Source organism: Taudactylus pleione, unplaced genomic scaffold (assembly GCF_031769625.1).
Source record: "Taudactylus pleione unplaced genomic scaffold, aTauple2 ptg000990l, whole genome shotgun sequence".
Lineage (NCBI taxonomy): Eukaryota > Metazoa > Chordata > Amphibia > Anura > Myobatrachidae > Taudactylus > Taudactylus pleione.
In genome coordinates, this window is record NW_028285391.1 from 58,529 (window position 1) to 68,655 (window position 10,127).

The following is a 10,127-nucleotide window of genomic DNA, read 5'->3' on the forward strand; positions in this document are numbered from 1 at the left end:
GGATCCCTATAAGGAGAATTTCTACATCCTTCACTACGTTGGACACTTTCCATTTCCACTGAGGACTTTTATTCTTAATTTGGTATTTCTTTGGATTGCGCAGAGGTTGGGTTTGTCCATTTGTTTGTGTTAAGTGCAAGTACTGCAGACGAAGCGGCGTGCGGATCTCAGGATTGCGCAAATTCGCTGCGTTCCTGTGTGTTAACATGACGGAGGGACCATTGATGGGCAGACATTAAACACATTCATTGCATCTGATCACATAAAAAACAATGTTAACAAGAAACAAAACAATCTAAATATATCCTCCAAAAAGAACTTGTTATATTGCTGTATAAGTACAGGTACATCAGTGTGACCACATGGCGACAATAAAGTCTTCACATTTCTTTACAGGGCTGCACATTGTTCTGCTCCTATTAGACTATTATGTGTCAGTCCGTAATACCCCATCCCAGAAGTGTAAGGGGCCATTGTCTCCACAGGGTCCCTGGTGTTTGGAAATTACCCTATTATTTATGATGGTTCTTCATAGTGTCTGTCCAATGGCAGTAAGGTTCCTACATTATCCTCTGTGTCACTTAGAGAGCATAGTCCAGACTCTTTGTTTAATTTCCTTTGTCCTAACACCATATATTACTGGGTTCATCATGGGGGGGACGATGACATAGAGATTGGCCAATAGTATATGGACATATGGCGGGATGCTGCTGTGAGCGATCCTGTGGACTATGAATGAGAAGAAGGCTGGAACATAGAGTAAGGTTATCACACAGATGTGGGACACACAGGTACTGAATGTCTTACGGCGAGCGCCTGGAGAGGAGAGTCTGAATACGGCCCGAACAATGGAAAAATAGGACATCCCAATAAGTGCTAAGTCTACCACAGAGGTGAGGATGATAATCACCAGGCCATACACGATATTGACCAGTATGTCTGCCGTCGCCAGCCTGGCCATCCCCATGTGTTCGCAGTAGGTATGCTCTATGACATTGCTATGCTGGTATGGTAACCTCATGAGGAGGAGAATGACTGGGATGATAACGATGAGGCTTCTGGTCACAGAAATACATATAACTGTCCTTATAAAAGACACCGTGAGCGTTGTCACATATGTAAGAGGGAAGCAGATGGCAATGTACCGGTCGTACGCCATGGCGAGTAGGATCGCAGACTCAGTCATACAGATAAAATGAATGAAGAATATCTGCGTGAGACACCCATTAAAGGAGATTCTGTGTGAATTGAACCAGAAGATTCAGAGGGTCTTTGGTACGACAGATGAGCTCAGGAGGACGTCGCTGGCTGCTAGCATGGTGAGGAAAATGTACATGGGCCTGGTGCAGGCTGCTAGTCCCGGCAATTACATATAACAGGGCGACATTTCCCACAAGAGCCAGGATATACATGATGCAGAACAGGACGGAAAGCAGGAGATGATAGCTCTCCAGGCCTGGAATTCCCATCAGCAGGAAGTAATCCGGGTGCTCCTTGGTGGTATTTGATGTCCTGCAGGAAACATCTTGGCGGGAACTGGAATTATAAATAGAAGAGGTATTGTGACTAGAAGCTGAATGTTCATACCCCAAACACTCCAGTTATTCCGGGAATGAGGGCCGTGATGCTTCCCGTGCTCTGACTACTAAATGGAGCAGTGTTACCTGGGTGTGGATCATTTTATCACTAAGGTCCCCATTTATTATCGATCGCATTTGCAATAAGCGATCATATCATCCGGGACAGGCAGGAGCACGGGCTCCAAAAGAAGCATGTCCCTGCAGATCATGCACAGTCCTGGTGACTGGCAGCCATTGCTGGCAGGGCCGGCAACAGATATCATGGGGCCCTGTACACAATTTTTTTTTTATGGGCCCCCCCATCCCCAGTTGCATCGTTCTATGTGTATGCACCTATAGGGTGATGGGGAGAAGCATTGGATGACAGTGAAGGGGTGACAAACAGATGGTACGTGGGAGAAACAGAGGGTAAAAGGGAGAGGGTGACAGGTAGGAGCAGAGGGAGAGAGAGAGAGACTTTCACCTAGTAAACTCCCCATCCCCTGATGGGCGGCCCTCCCCAAGACAGCAAAAGGTACACCACAATATAATACCTGAAATAACAACACTGAGACTTCCATAAGGGGAAATGAAGGTCAGCCTTATTTATTTATATATATATTATTTTTTTTTATTAAATGTATTTAAATTGTATTTAAATTTTAAGCTACCGGTAATAAGTAACTTAACTATTAATTGACTGTAAATTAACTAGCTAATAAGAGAAAGCAAAGAGACAGACACAGTGTGATGGCTCAGAAAGAACGGCCCCAAAATGCAACATCACCAACTGCACTAAGACATTTTTCCAAATGTGGGGGCGATCTGCCAGCCCATTATCCTGCCTGAGGTATCCACCTCCCGCCCAATAACACCACATGAAGCCCACTGAGATCAGTGATGCCACACCAGACGTCCAACGGCCCAAGGCCTTAATCTGGTCCACAGCGGAACCTGATGCAGCAGCCGTTGTGGCACCAATCCAGAATGAATGAGTTCCAAAGTCACGCAAGGACAACCCGACCACCTTCAAACAACACTTTAAAACCCAACCGAATTTAAAATGAGTAATTGGGGATCCATTCGCATGTATCAGCCACGCCCCCTCCAGGAGAGGATGAAGTTCTTGGTACAGCTTAGCCCATGCCACTGGGCACACCTCAGGATTATCACATGCCTGCACGGAATCCCAATGACCCCTTCCCAACTGGTCCATTTTAGACTGACATATCCGGGAAAGCACTGCCACGTCTTCAATGGAAACATGGGACCCAAGCAGAGATTGAGGGCCCCCCTTAGAGGGAGCTCCTAATTCTGACACCAGGAAAGCTCAGTGAAAAGTTATCATGAAAGCCACTCCGAATAACTGAGCCTCATAATCGGAAGAGCAAACTGATGGTAACGCCATGAGCAAACGCACCAGCTGTCTCAAATCAATGGGTCGCTGTGAGTCCGTAGGAACTGGAGCCAATCTGACCCAACCTTTCAAAGTCTTCTGGACCAAGAAGCTCTTCGAAAGGTCCTCCAAACCTTTAACCTGAAAAAAGTGGGACAAACCTGCCAACAATTTGACCACCACACTCAAATAGACTCCAAACAAACTCGATGATAAGTGTCCGGCCGGCCTTACCTCAATTATCACTGCGGGACGCAAACCTGCGCCATTCAGCCCAGGCCACCTGATAGCTTCTCAGGGTTCCTGGCACAAGGGATCGATGGGACACCCCATGGGACACCCTGGGGATGTCTGGCAGGTTATCGAGCTGGCATGGAGGGGCTACCTCCATGCCAGCTCGATAACCTGCCAGACATCAGAAGGGCACAACTCACTGATCTGAAAAGCCGATGGTGCCAAAGCGCGGAACCGTGGCCAATCAAAATGCGACAGGGAGTCTGCAATATCATTATCCACCCTAGGCACATGCTGCGCCCGAAACATGCTACTGTACTGCAGACAACGCAACACAAATTATGCCAGCAAATGGAGCATGGGCAAAGATTGATCGCGTACACCACTCTATATTTGTCGCACCAAAACAGTACACTGCAGTTACACAAAGAAGGACCCCAGAGTTCAAGGGAGACCATAATAGGGAAGAGCTCAAGAAGGAGAAGATCCCTTGTCAAGCCTCTGGTCACCCACTCAGCGGGCCAAGGGGCAGCACACCAACAACCATTAAAGTATGCCCCAAAACCCAAAGAGCCTGCTGCATCCATGAATAACTGAAGAATGCAACTGGGCTCCACTTGTGAGACCCAAGTGCGTGTTCTGTTGAATGCAGAAACGAACTCCACCCAAATCCTGAGGTCCCTCCGGTGCTCAGCTGACAACCTGATAAAATTATTTGGTCAACGCACCCCCAATGTAGCACGCTCTAGCTTGCAACTAAAAATACGGCCCATGGAGATAGCCCAACATGAAAAATGTAGTAGTCCCAGCAATGATTGAGCCTGGAGAAGGGTAACCTTACCCGCAGCAAAAGCTAGGGCAAGCGCATCATGTAACCGGGTCACCTTGTCCCTGGGAAGATGACAAACCCCTTCTTGGGTATCAATTTCTATCCCCAAAAAGGAGAAAACCATAGAGGGCCCTTTCGTTATTTTGTTGGCGATGGGAACGCCGAATTCCGGGACCAACGAAAGAGCCCCCTTGAGCATGGTAGCGCAATATGAGGAGCCTGAGGGACCCACCAAGAGGAAATCATCCAAATAGTGAGCCACCCCCACTTGCCCAACTGCCTGCAAATGCACCAGTGCAAAAAGGTGCTAAAAAAAAAAAAGCACAAGAAATTGAGCACCCCATGGGAAGGCATCTGTCCAAATAGAACCCATCCGCCAGCCGAAATCCCATGAATCTGAAAAATTCCGGATGCAGGGGAAACAACCGGAAAACAGTACGTACTAGGCCGATAATGGGAGGACGAAAGCCATGAAGGAAACCATCCTGCACCATTTTTGAATCTGCGCTACAGGCATAAGCATCAAGCCAAGGGGACATGGCATGAACGTCCACAGGCGTGGGCACCCTACTTTGCACCAGGACCTCCAGCCTGTCCCCCAGACAAGGAGCCAACTCACCATGCCCCTCACGTACATTCTCTCCCGGAGTATGCACCCCCGCAACGAAGGCATTGGAGTCGAAAACGACATTTCAACCCAAAAGAACAGTGACCATTATTAAATGCGAAGCACTTGCCCATTGACACTCCTGTTGATTGATGCATCACCCCCTTAGATACAGGCTGCCTGCGTCTACTGAATGAAGGATCAGTGGCAGGACACTGAGGGTTAGTCCCATCTAACCAAACCTCAACATCCTGTGTGCCAAATTGCATGACCTCTAGTCCATGTTGCTTTCAATGGAACTCGTCATAGGAACACCAAACATAACCTTTTGCAGACCAATACAGGCCATGTATCAGATGTAGATAACTCACCATATTCATGTGTTCATCAGGACGTGTGCGCAAATAGCACGCCATGAACACACAAAGCCCGCTCAGCCAAATTGTATGATTTATTACAAATCTACCAACTTATCCTTCTTTGCTGCCACCAAAGCCCTATGGGACTTAGATGTCAATACGAATATGTCCACATACCGCCCCACACGAATTTGCTCCCTGACCCGTGGACGGATGCCCCATAGAACCGCCGTGTTATCGATATGAACAGCTGCCTCTGGGTCTGCTTGGAACCTTTGTTTCCATTGCTAGATAACTCGGTCGATGGTGAATCCGTGGATGACGTGGAATCATCATCCTGGTGGCTGGTCCTAACTCGCCGACCCCTACACCTACGCTAATGCATCTGTACTTGCCGATGCAGGGAACCCTGTAAACTACCGCTAGAACCAGAGGTACTTCTTGAGGACGCCATCTCCAACCCCCATTATACATCGGATGTAGCACCTGACTCACCAGAGCCGTCCTTGTGCCCAATGACATCAGCAGGCACATCTCCCTCCCTGGCGGGAATGCCAGTCTCCGTAACCACAGCCACCACACATGAAAAAGACACAGAAGCAGGAGCAGGATCAAGTGTATCAATAACAGCAGACCCCGCATGCCCCAGAAGCCAGACCCGGTGACCCTACCACCAGGGTCCCAGCAGCAGGAAATGAACCCTGGATACCCAACCCAGGCACTAATATCTGCATAAACTGAGCCACCAGGGGGGCATGCTGCTGCTGAAAATCAACTCCTGACCCTCCAGACGTAGGCACACTAACTGGCGGCGCTACACCTGAAGCCCCAGGCTGCCCCCCAGTAGGCAATGGAGCCACAGCCAAAACCATGGGTGCTAAAAAGGAAGAGAGGACAGAAGAGTCAAAAGGTGAGGATGCAGGAGCTAACTGCACAGTGGGCGCAGAAACCGCTGGGGGGCCACAGGCATCACTACCACTTGAGCATAGGTGACAGCACCATTATTAGTAATGCGCTCCTGAGGCCGCACCCCCAACCTGCCCTAAAGACACAACAGCGGAGTCCAAGCCAGAATCTGTGTGGCCACGTACTTCCCGCCTCACAGCACCACTGGTAACTGAGTGCTGGGAAGTGCGACTCAGACCCCCTGCAGGCGACGCAGACTCCTCTAGAGGCTATTAGAACTGCCGCCTGCTGCACCACGTGACCCCCTGTGTCCAACCCCAAAGCTAGTACAGCTCTGAAAGGGCGTCACTAACGGTGGGGGGCCAGACACCTGCCAATGCCAAGCAACCTCATGGGAAGTGCTGGGAGAGCGTGCAAGGTTGGTGACTGGAGAGGGACTCCTAGGGGCCAACGATGTGGAGGGACCCACCGCATCGACGCCGTACTGAGCGGGGATAGCAGCCCGGAGTTGGAGGATGAGGCCTAATGAAAGGAAAAGTATAGGGAAGAGGTAAACGCAAGAAGGAAAAGGAAAGGGGAGGAAAGCAACTCTAAAGTAAACAAGAGAAGGAAAACAAAGGAGATAAGTAGTGAAACAAAGAAAAAGGGAAAATAAAGGATTAAGAAGTAAAAAGATTAAGAGATGGAGAACAAAACAGTACTTCCCTGCACCAACAACTCTAGGAAGGCTGTCTAAAATGCCTTCCACCAGTACACACTAAAATGGCTCCTAAACTCCACCCCCATATACTAAAGCTACCCTCTAACCCCACCCACAATCTCAGCTCACCACAATAAACCCTTTCCTATCAGGAAAAGAGGTCACCCCCAGGTTCGGGTGTTTAACTTACCTCCGCATTTATTAAATACACTTAGTCTCCCTTCTTCTGCAGAGATGCTTAAGGGAACTCTTCCTCCTCTCTATAGATGCTGCAAGTGTCCCTTCCTCCTTAATATAGAAGCTAAAAGTGCCCCTTCCTCCTCACTATAGATGCTGTAAGCACCCCTTCCTGCCCTCTGTGAATGCTGCAAGCGCCCCTTCCTGCCCTCTGTAGATGCTGTAAGCACCCCTTCCTGCCCTCTGTAGATGCTGCAAGTGCCCCTTCCTGCCCTCTGTACATGCTGTAAGTGCCCCTTTCTGCCCTCTGCGAATGCTGTAAGCGCCCCTTCCTGCCCTCTGTAGATGCTATAACCGCCCATTCCTGCCCTCCGTAGATGCTGTAAGTGCCCCTTCCTGCCCTCTGTAGATGTAGATGCTATAAGCACCCCTTCCTGCCCTCTGTAGATGCTGCAAGCACCCCTTCCTGCCCTCTGTAGATGCTGCAAGTGCCGCTTCCTGACCTCTGTAGATGCTGCAAGCGCCCCTTCCTGCCCTCTGTAGATGCTGCAAGCGCCCCTTCCAGCCCTCTGTAGATGTAGATGCTGCAAGCGCCCCTTCCTGCCTTCTGTAGATGCTGCAAGCGCCCCTTCCTGCCCTCTGTAGATGCTGCAAGCGCCCCTTCCTGCCCTCTGTAGATGCTGCAAGCGCCCCTTCCTGCCCTCTGTAGATGCTGCAAGCGCCCATTCCTGCCCTCTGTAGATGCTGCAAGCGCCCATTCCTGCCCTCTGTAGATGCTGCAAGCGCCCCTTCCTGCCCTCTGTAGGTGCTGCAAGCGCCCCTTCCTGCCCTCTGTAGGTGCTGAAAGCGCCCCTTCCTGCCCTCTGTCGGTGCTGCAAGCACCCCTTCCTGACCTCTGTCGGTGCTGCAAGCGCCCCTTCCTGCCCTCTGTAGATGCTGCAAGCGCCCATTCCTGCCCTCTGTAGATGCTGCAAGCGCCCCTTCCTGCCCTCTGTAGGTGCTGCAAGCGCCCCTTCCTGCCCTCTGTCGGTGCTGCAAGCGCCCCTTCCTGCCCTCTGTAGGTGCTGCAAGCGCCCCTTCCTGCCCTCTGTAGATGCTGCAAGCGCCCCTTCCTGCCCTCTGTAGGTGCTGCAAGCGCCCCTTCCAGCCCTCTGTAGATGCTGCAAGCGCCCATTCCTGCCCTCTGTAGATGCTGCAAGCGCCCCTTCCAGCCCTCTGTAGGTGCTGCAAGCGCCCCTTCCTGCCCTCTGTAGGTGCTGCAAGCGCCCCTTCCTGCCCTCTGTAGATGCTGCAAGCACCCCTTCCTGCCCTCTGTAGATGTTTTAAGAGCCCCTTCCTGCCCTTTGTAGATGCTGTAAGAGCCCCATCCTGCCCTCTGTAGATGCTGTAAGAGCCCCTTCCTGCCCTCTGTAGATGCTACAAGCACCCCTTCCTCCCTTTTATAGATGCTGCAAGTGCCCCTTCCTCCTCCCTATAGATGCTGCAATCAAAACTTCCTCCCCTTTATAGACACTTATAATGTCCCTGGTCCTTAGGATTAGAATTTTTGTCGCAAATGGAATTAGTATAAAGTCGCAGATTAAGCATAAGGATGCGAGGTGCGAGGCATGGCGTGGGTCATTTTTATCGGACCTCTGTGTGTTATTCGCATCATAGCCGCATACTGTACAAATTCACTTATAATGTCCCAGGTCCTTAGGATTAGAGCTTTTGTCACAATGGAATTGGTTTTAAATTGCAGATTAAGCATTAGGATGCGAGGCACGAGGCATGGATCGGACCTCAGTCTTTTGCCTTTTCACCCAGATGAGTAGCACACAGAGGAACTTGAGTTTCCAGCATCAGTAATGAGGGTACTCGTTCATTGCACTTTTGTTGCATTAGTGATGCGATAAACACACATATTTTGAGAAAAAGACTTTGGCGCAGCTAAGCCACAAAGTCCATGGCGATAGCAGGGTAGAAGTATGTGGACATATCAGTAGGCTAGTACAAGTATCCGTATGCCTTCATGCTGAGGCCGCACTACCTACACATCCACAACTATTATCATTAGGATCAGGGCTTACGCCTACCGCATGCTGGGTGCAAGTGATGCGTTAGAATAGGAGTCTTCTCCCAGTTTGCCGCTAAGAGGTGCGGACATCTTGCTACCTGCCCGCCACACTCCTGTGACACTCCCTTGGGATGGATCTGTTCCATGCATGTTAACCGCTCATTTACCACCCATAAATGCCCATTATACGGGTGGAGAGACTTGGCACCACAGGGTACATATACATAGTGCATGCGTAGTCTGCAGGTATCCGCGGGGGAGCATCTGCTTTTGGACTTATGTCAAAACTCTGAATTAGGCCCATAGTGAGAGCAAACATTAAATTAGATTAATATCCTATGATCAGGGGCTGATTGCGGCTGCATTGGAAGCTGTTGCGCATGGTCAGCGGCTCATTATATAGTCAGTGAGATAGCAGAGGGGGAGCAGCTCCTCCCATGGGCCGGCCCAACCATTACACATGCACTGCACAGAGCCGCCCTGCCAGCAACACACACCGTCTCCCAGCACAAAAAACAGGTTTGCCCACCGGCCCTCCCTGCCCCTGGAACGCTGTGGAGTGAAGAGAGAGAGGTAAAAGGTAGAGAGGGGGTGACCGGGAGAAGTGCTGTTTACCTGCTGGAATGGGGTCTGTCCGCCTTTGCTCCGCCCATGGGCCTTTCAGGAGCTCTATGAGTCACTGCACCTCACGGCTCCAGCAGGTTAGTTACAGGCTGCTCCACATGACAAAATACACAGTTTACAAAATAAAAAAATAATCATAAAATAAAAATAAAATTATTTAAAAAAAAAATTAATATATATATATATATATATATATATATAAAGAATTTTTAAAACATTGCTATCAATGAAAAAGTGGAGAGTACCAATCAGTGGTTACCTGGCAACGCGTTTCACAGAACCATCGTCTCCTTCCTCAGGCTGATGGCTAAGGAATCAACAACCTAGCCCTTAAGTAGGTAATGTAGGGTGTAGTAATGATGATTGACAGTTAACACTTACAGTAATTCTAATTGAAACTGATTGATATGAGGGATAGGTTGTTCATAATTTATATATATATATATATATATTAAAAAAATTGTATTATATATATATATGTATATATATATATATATATATATATATATATATATATATAATTTTATGTAATTTTATTTTTATTTTATGATTGATTAGTTTTTTTATTTTGCAAACTCTATATTTTATTGTATTAATTTTTTGTATGTAGTATATCATGTTACCTTTGTAAGCATTTGGTGTTATATGACCACACAACAATGAATTAATACATTTTTATG

At 48.8% G+C, this 10,127-nt stretch overlaps 1 pseudogene; it reads right to left on the reverse strand.

Annotated features, from left to right (window-relative positions):
- Positions 1–577: 577 nt before the first annotated feature.
- Positions 578–4,217, reverse strand: LOC148454468 (olfactory receptor 52Z1-like; annotated as a pseudogene).
- Positions 4,218–10,127: the final 5,910 nt, after the last annotated feature.